Below are 9,495 nucleotides of genomic sequence, written 5' to 3' on the forward strand. Positions count from 1 at the left end.
TCATAGACATCTTTCTTTGTTCATGAGGGTGTCCCCTCTTATCCTTGTCACTTGTGGGGGGGAAGGGTCTTAGACTTTCAGATGCCCCAGTCAGAATACAGCATTCTGATCTATTTGTCACCCCCAGCCCCCGCAAACAACGAGGAGAACAGCACTGTGGTGGTGGTTTGAATGAGATGCCCCCATAAGACTCAGCCATTTGGATACTTGGTCCCCAGTTGGTGGCTGTTTGGGGTAGATGAGGAGGTGTGGCCTTGCTGGAGGAAGTATGACACCAGGGGGTGGTGGTGGCGGCAGGCTTTGAGATTTAAAAAGACTTGTGCCATTTTGAGTTGGCTTTCTGTGCTTCCTAGTTGTGGTTCCAGATGTGAGCTCTCAGGTGCTGCTCCAGCTGCTTAGACCTGCTATCTCCATTTTGCTGTCATGGACTCTAACCCTCTGGAACCATGAGCCCCCCCAAATCCCTTCCTTCTGTAAATGCCTGGGTCATGGTGTTTCATCACAGCAATAGAGAAGTAACTAATACAACCAGGTGAACGAGAGCTTCAGGCTGTCTCAGGGTTTCTAGTGTCATCAACACCATGACCACAAGCAACTTGGGAGGAAAGGGTTCGTTTTGCTCACACTTCTGCATCACAACCCATCACCGAAGGAAGTCAGGACAGGAACCCAAACAGGGCAGGAACTTGGAGGCAGGAGCTGATGCAGAGGCCACAGAGGGGAGCTGCTTACTGGCTTGATCCTAATATCTTGCCCAGCCTACTTTCTTATAGAGCCCAGGACCACCAGCCCAGGGATGGCACCACCCACTATGGGCTAGTCCCTTTCACATCAATCAAGAAAATGTCCTGCTGCCTTGCTCACAGAAAATGGGGGCATTTTCTCTATTAAGATTCCTTATTCCTGGATATGTCTAGATTTGTGTCAAGGTGACAAAACACAGCCATCACAGTCCCTAAATAACATGACGGCAGTAGGTCCTTTCTGGCTGGAAGCTGTCTTTGTCACTTGTGTCCCCTTTGAATATGGGCTCTGTGTCCTGCCTTGGGGCCATGGCAGAAGCAGCCTTGTTATTTTCTTGCTCTTCTCTGGTGTGATGAGGACCTGATGCCTACTTCCTCCCATTTCCCTTCACCTGCTACCTTCCTCCTTACCACACCAGCATTGAGACATCTGGCTGTGGAGATACAGGCTCTGCAACTTTTCAAGACAGTGTTCCTATCTGGATAAGTGGACACTGAACCCCCGGGGACAGGTGCATTGGTACGCTGGGGTCCATGCTGCTCCTTCCCCAGCTGGGTGAGGCAGGGGCTTTTGTGCATCTTGGTCCATGACCACGTCAGTGGTCTTTGTCATTTGCTCTAGCAGAAGGTGGTGTACAAACTCCCCTGTAAGTTCAGAGCAGAGTGCCCCTCAGGGAGGTGGGGTGTCTGTGTCCATTACACAAGAGAGCACTCTGGGTTTAGGGCCTGTGCTCTCCTGCTGTATGACCAGCACCCAGGGCAAGGCCTGGCCTACAGTGTATGCTTGATGGCTGCTAAATGAATCCCAGATGGATAGAAGAGGGTGTCTAGAAAGATTGGGGCCCTACATGGGGCATTGCCAGGTGGAGCCTGTGGAAGGGAGAGGGGAGATGAGGAAGAAGTGATGCTCAGAGGGCAAGGCTCTGTTCAGCTCACTGTGGGTGTGTTTCTCCATTTTAGTTCCACTTTGAGTTATATGGGCATTCATTCATCATTCATTCATTCATTCATTCATTCAATGGATTTAATTGGGTGGTTTATATGAACCTGGCTTTGTGCTAGGCACAAATTCCAGCCCACCTAGAGCTACAGTTTCAGTGCGGAGGAGATAATACCCGAACTGTCTTCTAGTATGGAAGGGAGGTGGGCACCAGTGTGCCTGTGTCGAGCGGAGGTGGGCACCAGTGTGCCTGTGTCGAGCAGAGGTGGGCACCAGTGTGCCTGTGTCGAGCACGCCAGTCTTGTTTTTGCACTGCCATGAGGATCCCTCTCCCACATCAGAACCCCCAGACCCACCATCTTGTGAAGTGCTGCAGAGAGGTCGGGGTGCTCTGAAGTCGACTTAACCACAGCCCCGCACAGCCTGCTTCCAGTGGTGATCTGCCAGTCAGGACGCAGCAGCACACATGCTCAGCATCCTTAGCCTTGGCAGGGTTTGTTTAGCAACTGCACAGCTCTGTTTGCCTTCTGATGGGCATCTCCTGATCAAATTCAGTAACTTATCACCATGAACAAGCAGACGACAAGCACCCGTGGCATCTCTTCGCTAGATGATACGTTTCTGCAAGATGGTGTCAATTCAAATCACATGAATCGGAAATACTTCCCAGGTCATGTCAGTTAGAGCAAGAAAGCCCATTTCCACATCTTCTTGTCGGACACTACAATTTTCACCAGTCTGAGGGATAAAAATGATATTCTATTGTTATTCCAATGGGCATGGTCTACATTTGATTATTGTTTTACATGTCTATTGACGTTTTCAATTGGTTCTTCTGCAGACGTGTTTAGTCATGTTCTCAGCTCAGCTTCATAGTAACATTTCCTTACCCATTGTGTGGACTTTCTTGGGGAGATGTGAGCAAAAGTGCATGCACCCCAGATAGAGCTCTGGCAAGAGACCAAAGAAACAGGTCCACCAAGTCCAGGTGCACAGGTGAGGGGTGATTATAAGAGCATGGATGACTCCGAAGCAGATTCTGCTTGGAAAGCCGAGCCCAGTGTGAGCGAGGACTTATGGGAGCCCAGGCCCTGTTCCCTGCCCCGACTGCCTGCATTCCACTGGACAGGGCCCCCTCTCTCCCAGCAACTGGGCACTGTTTATACAGCTTTGGAGAAAGGCTTTGTAACTTTCTAAGCTTCCCCATCTTGTGAGATTTATGCCTGAGCCCTGTAAACTTGGTAGCTTTCTGAGACTCAGCCTCCCTTCTCAGCTCAGGAGGGGATGTTTCAACCAAAGGAGGTGGCTAGCCACACAACCATGAGTCTAGTAATGCTTGTCATGTTGCTTCCTCAGGCCTTCCTTTTGTTTGCCAGTGTCTGTTGCTTAGAACATGTGTTTATCATGTTCCTGATTCGCCAGTTCACTCTGTGAAGTGGGTTTTTATTTATAAATAAAAAACCAGGTGCAAAGAGTGTAAATATCATTCCCTAGCTGGCTCAGCAGGTACATGGTCGAGCTGGCTCAGTGTTAACTCCTGTGCAGGACAGCCCATGCTTACAACCACTGGGCATTTTGTGAGGGGGAGGGGGGCATCTGCTCGGCCTCAGAAACCCACTTGCATGGCATGCAAGCCTGTTGATAGGGAGAAGAACACAGGACTGCTCAGCATGGGCTTGTTGGCAAGGGCTGTCCTTACAGGGACACAAATGCTGCCAGGGACAAGGGGCTCTGCTAACTCCAAGTCACTTGCCCCAGACACTGGGTAGAGGGTAGGCAGTCCGCTCTTCCTGCCATCCATCTTCAGCCTTGGGACCTGGTAGAAGAGGAACGCAGCTGTGTTTGTTCTTCTGTTCCTGGCTTCTTTAACTTAGACACGTCAAACTTCATTCTTCTTAAAGGCTGACTACTATTCAAGTGCGTTGCTGGGCTGCATTTTAAAAGTCCATTCAGGGATCATGGACGCTAGAGTGGCTTCCACCTTGTGGCTACTGTGCTTACTGCAACTGTGCGCGGGATCCCCATTTTCAGTTCTTTGGGGTTTGGACCCAGATGAAGAATTGTTGGATCATTATGGTAATGTGATATTTAATATTTCTGGGACCTACATGATGTTTCTGCAGTAGCTAATAAAGCATTTCCCGGCAACACACAAGGGGTCTGACTTCACACTTGCTTATTTTCTGATAACAGCCATTGTAGTGAGTGCGGCATGGTATGCCAATGTGACGGCATAGGTTTTAAAATTTTTGTGTATATTACAGGACTCAGCGGGATGTGAGAAGATGTGGTAAAATGTGAGACTGGGTCACCTGGATCATCCCAGCTGCTCTCAAAGTCCGGACCCCGAGGAACTCCTTCTGCCATGCTACGGTACACGGGAACCACAGGACTAAAGACTGAGGTGACGAGAATGGGGTAGGTGTTGTCCTGCATGGGCCCAGACTCATCTCCTGCTCAAGCATGTGTCTGCTGGGTGCTGCTGGCTGTGGCTGAGCTTACCTGGGGACAGTTACTGAAACACCTAGGTGATTTGTTCCAGCGTGGCATCTGGACTCCACAGGAGGGAAGCAGGGTGGGGTGAGCAGAGAGGCTGCACTCTCTTGTGCCCTATGAAGTCACGGGACATCCTTCCCTCAGTGAGCTCCAAGGGCGACTGTGAGGAGTAGACCCTAGCTCCCCCAGCTCTCCCCGCTGATGAGGGGAGGGGCTGGGTACTCCTGGAGCCCAGGGGACTGCAAGTATCTTGGAATATCGGCTCTGCCACCCCTGCCAGAAGGTGGCAGTAGTGAGTGACTAGGAGGCCACTGGTGCAACTCCTTTCTAAACGTTTCTCCTCAGGGTTCTCATCTGCAATCTCCGGAAGCACCCTCTGTGTGCACGGCACTGTTTATATTCACCTGTGCTGATGTGGCGTGGAGACGTCACAGCTGGGGAGAAGCGGAGCACACGCAGGGGAGGGGGGCAGATCTCTGGAGAAAGCAGAGTGGGAGGTCAAGGGAGGTAAGCCTGCTGGGGGTTTGATGGAGCAGGGATAAACCCTCATGCTGTCAGCCCTACACGCTTCATCTAGGCTTTGGAGGATGGCCTGGGTCTGTGGCCACGACAGCGGGTGGGGTGCTCTATGTGTATGTAGGCCTGGCCGAACTGAAGGGCTGGTGGGCGGGGGAGACGCTCCGTAAGAAGGCAGGGGAGAGTGGTGGGTGTGAGAAGACACAGTGGAGGCCACGAGGCTAACCTGGAACAGATTAGGTTCTGCTGGGGCACTGGGGAGCCGTAGCAGGTGTAAGAACGGGGTTGGCCCAAAGGGCTTTTCTGTCCTGGAGGGGTGGTTACAGAGTAGGAGACAGCAGCTGAGGCTGACCCCTGGAAGGTCTAAAATGATAACTGTAAGCTAGGCTTACATCTCTGTCCATGCCCCTCTGCCTCCTCACAGGGTCCAGAAAACAGTCTGCTTGAGATGTGGCTCCCATTACCTATGGGTGAGTTCTCCACACCCTGTGCTCTCCCTCCATGGCCCTCACGCTGGCTGAATCTTGCCTTCTGGCTGCAGTCCACATGCCAGGAGCTGTCAAATCCTTTGGAACTGGCACTCAGAGGCCCAGCCATGGCTGACCTTGTCTTCTCCTCCTAAATTCTCTCCCAGCTTAAGAACCTGGGCTCGGGAAGTGGCTTTCAGTTGCTTGGTCCTTGTGGGCTCCCTCTCTTTCTTGGGGGACTGTTTTTCTACAATATGCATCAGTTATTTGATCATCTGAAGGCTTGCTCCTATGTCCAGGGCAGACCATGTGATCCCAGGGGGTTAATCAAGAAGCCTCCAGCTGCCTAGAAACATTGATTGGTCAGAAATACACACGTGATTAAAAGGCCACCTAGAGTTCCCTCGTGGGTCTTGCTAGGGAGGTTAGAGGTCAGAGAGGCTGTAAGACAGGCGCTTTGCATATGAACTGCCCCCCAAAGGCTCCCAGGTTTGGACACCTGCCCCCCCCCCCCCCCGCCCCCATGGTGGTGCTGTTTGGGAAAGTTGTGGAACCAATAGGAGGCAAAGCTTCTGTGGAGGCAGTGAAGGCCCAGGGTGAGAGCCTTGAGGCTTTGGAGTGTGGTCCTGCTTTCTCTCTGCTTCTGTTTGCTGACTGGGCATAATGTGACCAACCAGCTCACGTGACCCTCCTACCTTCTCTACCACGACAGTTTGTACCCCCAGGCCTGTGGGCCAAAATCCATCCTTCCTTACTCTAGACATTTCTTGTCATGCATTTGTTCACATCAACAGGAAAAGCAGCTAGCACAAAGACCGCAGAGGCCATCCTTCCGGTGCTTGGCACAAGCCGCTGCCTGGGATGGATGGATTCGAACCAGAGAACAGAACATCTGTATCCACCCACGCCTGAAGGTGGTGCAGGGCTCCCACTCAACTGAGGCAAGCAACGTGCTGTGGGCTGGGCAGCCCAGAGTCCTGATGGCCCTGGGCCACATTGGGAGCCTCTCCACCCACTGCCCATGGTTTCTGGCCCCTCCTTTCTCTAATCCCGCCCCTTCCCTTGTCCTCGTCCTCCACTTTGGTGCAAGCTGTTCATTTGCTTCCTTCTGGTGGCCACAGAGTACGAGAGGGACTGAGGGAAAAGAGTGCGTGTCATGCAAGGCCAGGGAGCCTGAGGACCAAAGACCCAACTGAAGCACCCCAAGAGCAAGCCCAGACCCCACTGGCCTGTTGATTGTACAGGAGGAAAACACACACGGAGAAGCCGAGTGATTTGTTCAAGCTGCACCGCTGGGAAGTGGCTGAGCTGAATTTGAATCTGAGTCCTTTGTAAGATCTGTGATTGGTAAACCTACTCACAAAGCCTCGCCTGTCAGGGGAGAAGGGCGTCTGGGATAAAGGGTTGGCTCAAGGGAGGGGAGCCGAGGCCCTTGTTCCACACTAGAGTGGTGATTAGGGGGTGCTTGCACAGGTGTGAGTGTGCATACACACAGCAAGCTCGCCCCCACACCCAGCCTGTCTTAGTCCTCTTCCTGACCCATTTTTGCTGAGGCCAGATAAAGGGTGACTAAAACCATTCTGGGTGACAGAGTTGGGTGCATTAGACACTTGGTCAGGCGCATAAATGGAGGCTTTTTGATAAAAACACTTTTTAAAAAGAAGAGCTCTATGTGGCTCCCACTGCAACCCAGGGTTGCTCCCCAGAAGCCTGGGGTTCACTTTAGCCCAACATCTCCTAACCATCCCCCACTCTCAGTAATGTGTGTCTGCTGCCAGGACCTCCGAGTTCATCACTTTGGGGTAGTGGCTGTTAGCTTTAAGCTGTGATCAAGGAGGCGTAGCTCTGGCTCCCACCCTTCCCACACATTTCTACTGTGGCTTTTGGGGCTCCTGAGGGTTGACATTCTCACTCTGAGGTTGCTAGTAGCATCACCTGCAGCTCTGAGTCCTTCTGGGTAAAATACTCTTTTCTAGGACCGTTCCTTGCCCACAGTTCCACAAGTCTCCCTAGGGACCAGCCAGTTAGCATCATCACCAGACCCAGGAAGCTCTCATCCCATCACTGTCCCTTCTCTGAGGTTCTGTACCCCCTCAAGGCTTTGCCATGGCCTGCAATACCCATCCATAACTTGCTCCCTTCCCTCTCCTCTCACCCCGCTCCCCTCAGTATTTCACTGTATAGCTCAGGCTGGTCTCCAACTCATGAAGATCCTCCTGCTTCAGCCTCCTGGAATTACAGTTCTGTGTGACTAGACTAGCCTAGTTTGTGGCTTTCCTGTCTGTCATGTGGCTTCTGGAGTCCCAGGGGCCAGCTGTTTCTGGGGTCTCCTCTCTCTTCTCCCATCACCATTTGTAAGTAGAAACAGTTTGCAGCTGCTGGTCTACCTTTATGCTATCATCTGTCTTGACTGTGTTACTGAAAAAGAGAAAAGTAATCAGGGCCTACCTGTCGACCCACGACTTAAGAAGTAGAGGCCGGATGATCGGAACCATCTTTGGCTACATTAGTCAGTTGGAGAACAGCCTGGGTTATATGCAACCCTGTCTCAAAACAAAACAGCAAAACAGAGGGGGAAGGTCAGCACATGCAGAACCAAAACACACCCCCGCAAGTGTCACAGCCGCCATCCAGGCCGCCTGGCAGCCTGCAGACGCTCAGCTCCCTCCCCTGTACCTTGAAAGTCTGAACAATGAGGCCCTTTGTGGGCTGGTCTCTTCTGCAGGGCCCTCTGAGTCACTGCATATTTTTGTGTGTGCAGTCACAAATGGTGTGACTCATTCTCCCACTTGGGGCATTTGGGGACTTGTTCTGTTTTACTTACAATTGAAAAAAAAATCAGATATTACAGAGGTGACAAAAAAAAAATACAGCAAAGTCATATAACCTACCTCTGCATGTCCCGGGCTGGTGGGAAGAGTGCAGGCCTGAGGTCATTGCCAAGGGCTCCCGGGTGTGGGGATCGGGCTTTCAGGTTGGGCCAGGCTTGACCCATTTTTGCTAAGGCCACATAAGGAGGTTAAACTTCTAAGAAATTCATGTGAAAGGCAGAGGCTTTTTTACCCAACCCAGAGCGTCAGCCAGGGCCCAGAAAAGTCCTCCCTGGTTGAGCTGAGCTGCTCTCCAGCCAGATTATCATGTTGGTGGCCAGAAAGATGTGTGCGTGTGCGTGTGCGTGTGCGTGTGCGTGTGCGTGTGCGTGTGCGTGTGCGTGTGCGTGTGTGTGTGTGTGTGTGTGTGTGTGTGTGTGTGTGTAGTTCCTTTTACTCACGTGGACTATGGCCTCCAGCCTGCTGTCCCTCCAGAGCTGAGTCTTCAGGAGTTCGGGGCTAACAAGGCTCATAATAATACAGGAACTGAGTCACAGCTGGCAGGCTCGACAGAGGTTGCTTACATGTTATGAGGCCAATCCCTAGACAGATGTGGGCACCCCCCTCTCCCACCTGCACATCCCCATGGCTCTGTGGCCTCAGTGCCACACACCTTGGGCAGGTCACTTCCACACTGCCGGCCCAGGGCTCTGCCGCTGTGGCCTTGATCTAGCCGATTGGCAGAGACCCATTCATCCCGGATTCTGTGCCTTTTGTACCTGGGTCCTCTGGAGGCTCTGGGTCTTGGAGGCCGGGATCTCAGTTCCAAGATTGCAGGGCAGCAGGGGTGCGGGCGTGGCCAGGTACTGGGGCTTCATGGAGTTGCATTCGGAGCACGTGTCTCTTCTCGGAGCTGCGGGGCCTGTCTCTTTCTATTAGTTTAACAAGCCCTGGTATTAATGAGATTGCTCTATAATTGAACCTTTTCACGGGTCCCTCGGTAATGAAATTATGCTAATTTGCATTCAGCACCACCAGGCATCCATCACGCGGGATCAGCCGGGAGCGGCCGGGAGCGGCCGGTGAGGCGGCGTGAATGCACCGCTAATTATCACCAAAATGAACAAACCCGGCAGGATTATGATTTCATCTTCTGCCCTTCTCACCACTGACTCCGCCCAGTCTACATTCGTCTTTTCATGCATAGGGTTGTTGGTGGGGTGGGCGAAGGAGGCTGCTGCCATTGGCTGAGTGGCTGCAGGACCTGGCACCTCTGGCAGGCACCTGCAGGCTGAGTGCTGTTGCTGGCCAAGTTGAGTGAGCAGCGTGGGAGCCCACTGCCTGCCTCTAAACTTGTAGCCTGCTGGTGTGTGTGTGTGTGTGTGTGTGTGTGTGTGTGTGTGTGTGTGTGTGTGAGTGTGAGTGGGTGGTGGGTGGCGGTTGTTGGACGGTGTGATAGTGTGAGTGTGTGGCTGGGTGTCAGGGTGTGAACTTATGTGTGTGTGTCCCTGCCGAGTAGCTGC

At 52.4% G+C, this 9,495-nt stretch overlaps 1 long non-coding RNA gene across 1 annotated transcript; it reads right to left on the bottom strand.

Moving 5' to 3' along the window:
* Nucleotides 1-1,741: 1,741 nt before the first annotated feature.
* On the bottom strand, nucleotides 1,742-9,075 carry LOC119088060. The gene is made up of 2 exons (XR_005091640.1): nucleotides 7,611-9,075; nucleotides 1,742-2,421 (listed from the first exon to the last, which is right to left on the bottom strand). It is a non-coding gene; the product is annotated as an uncharacterized LOC119088060 (long non-coding RNA).
* Between the last annotated feature and the right edge of the window lie 420 nt (nucleotides 9,076-9,495).

Source organism: Peromyscus leucopus, chromosome 5 (assembly GCF_004664715.2).
Source record: "Peromyscus leucopus breed LL Stock chromosome 5, UCI_PerLeu_2.1, whole genome shotgun sequence".
In the NCBI taxonomy this organism is placed as follows: Eukaryota; Metazoa; Chordata; class Mammalia; order Rodentia; family Cricetidae; genus Peromyscus; species Peromyscus leucopus.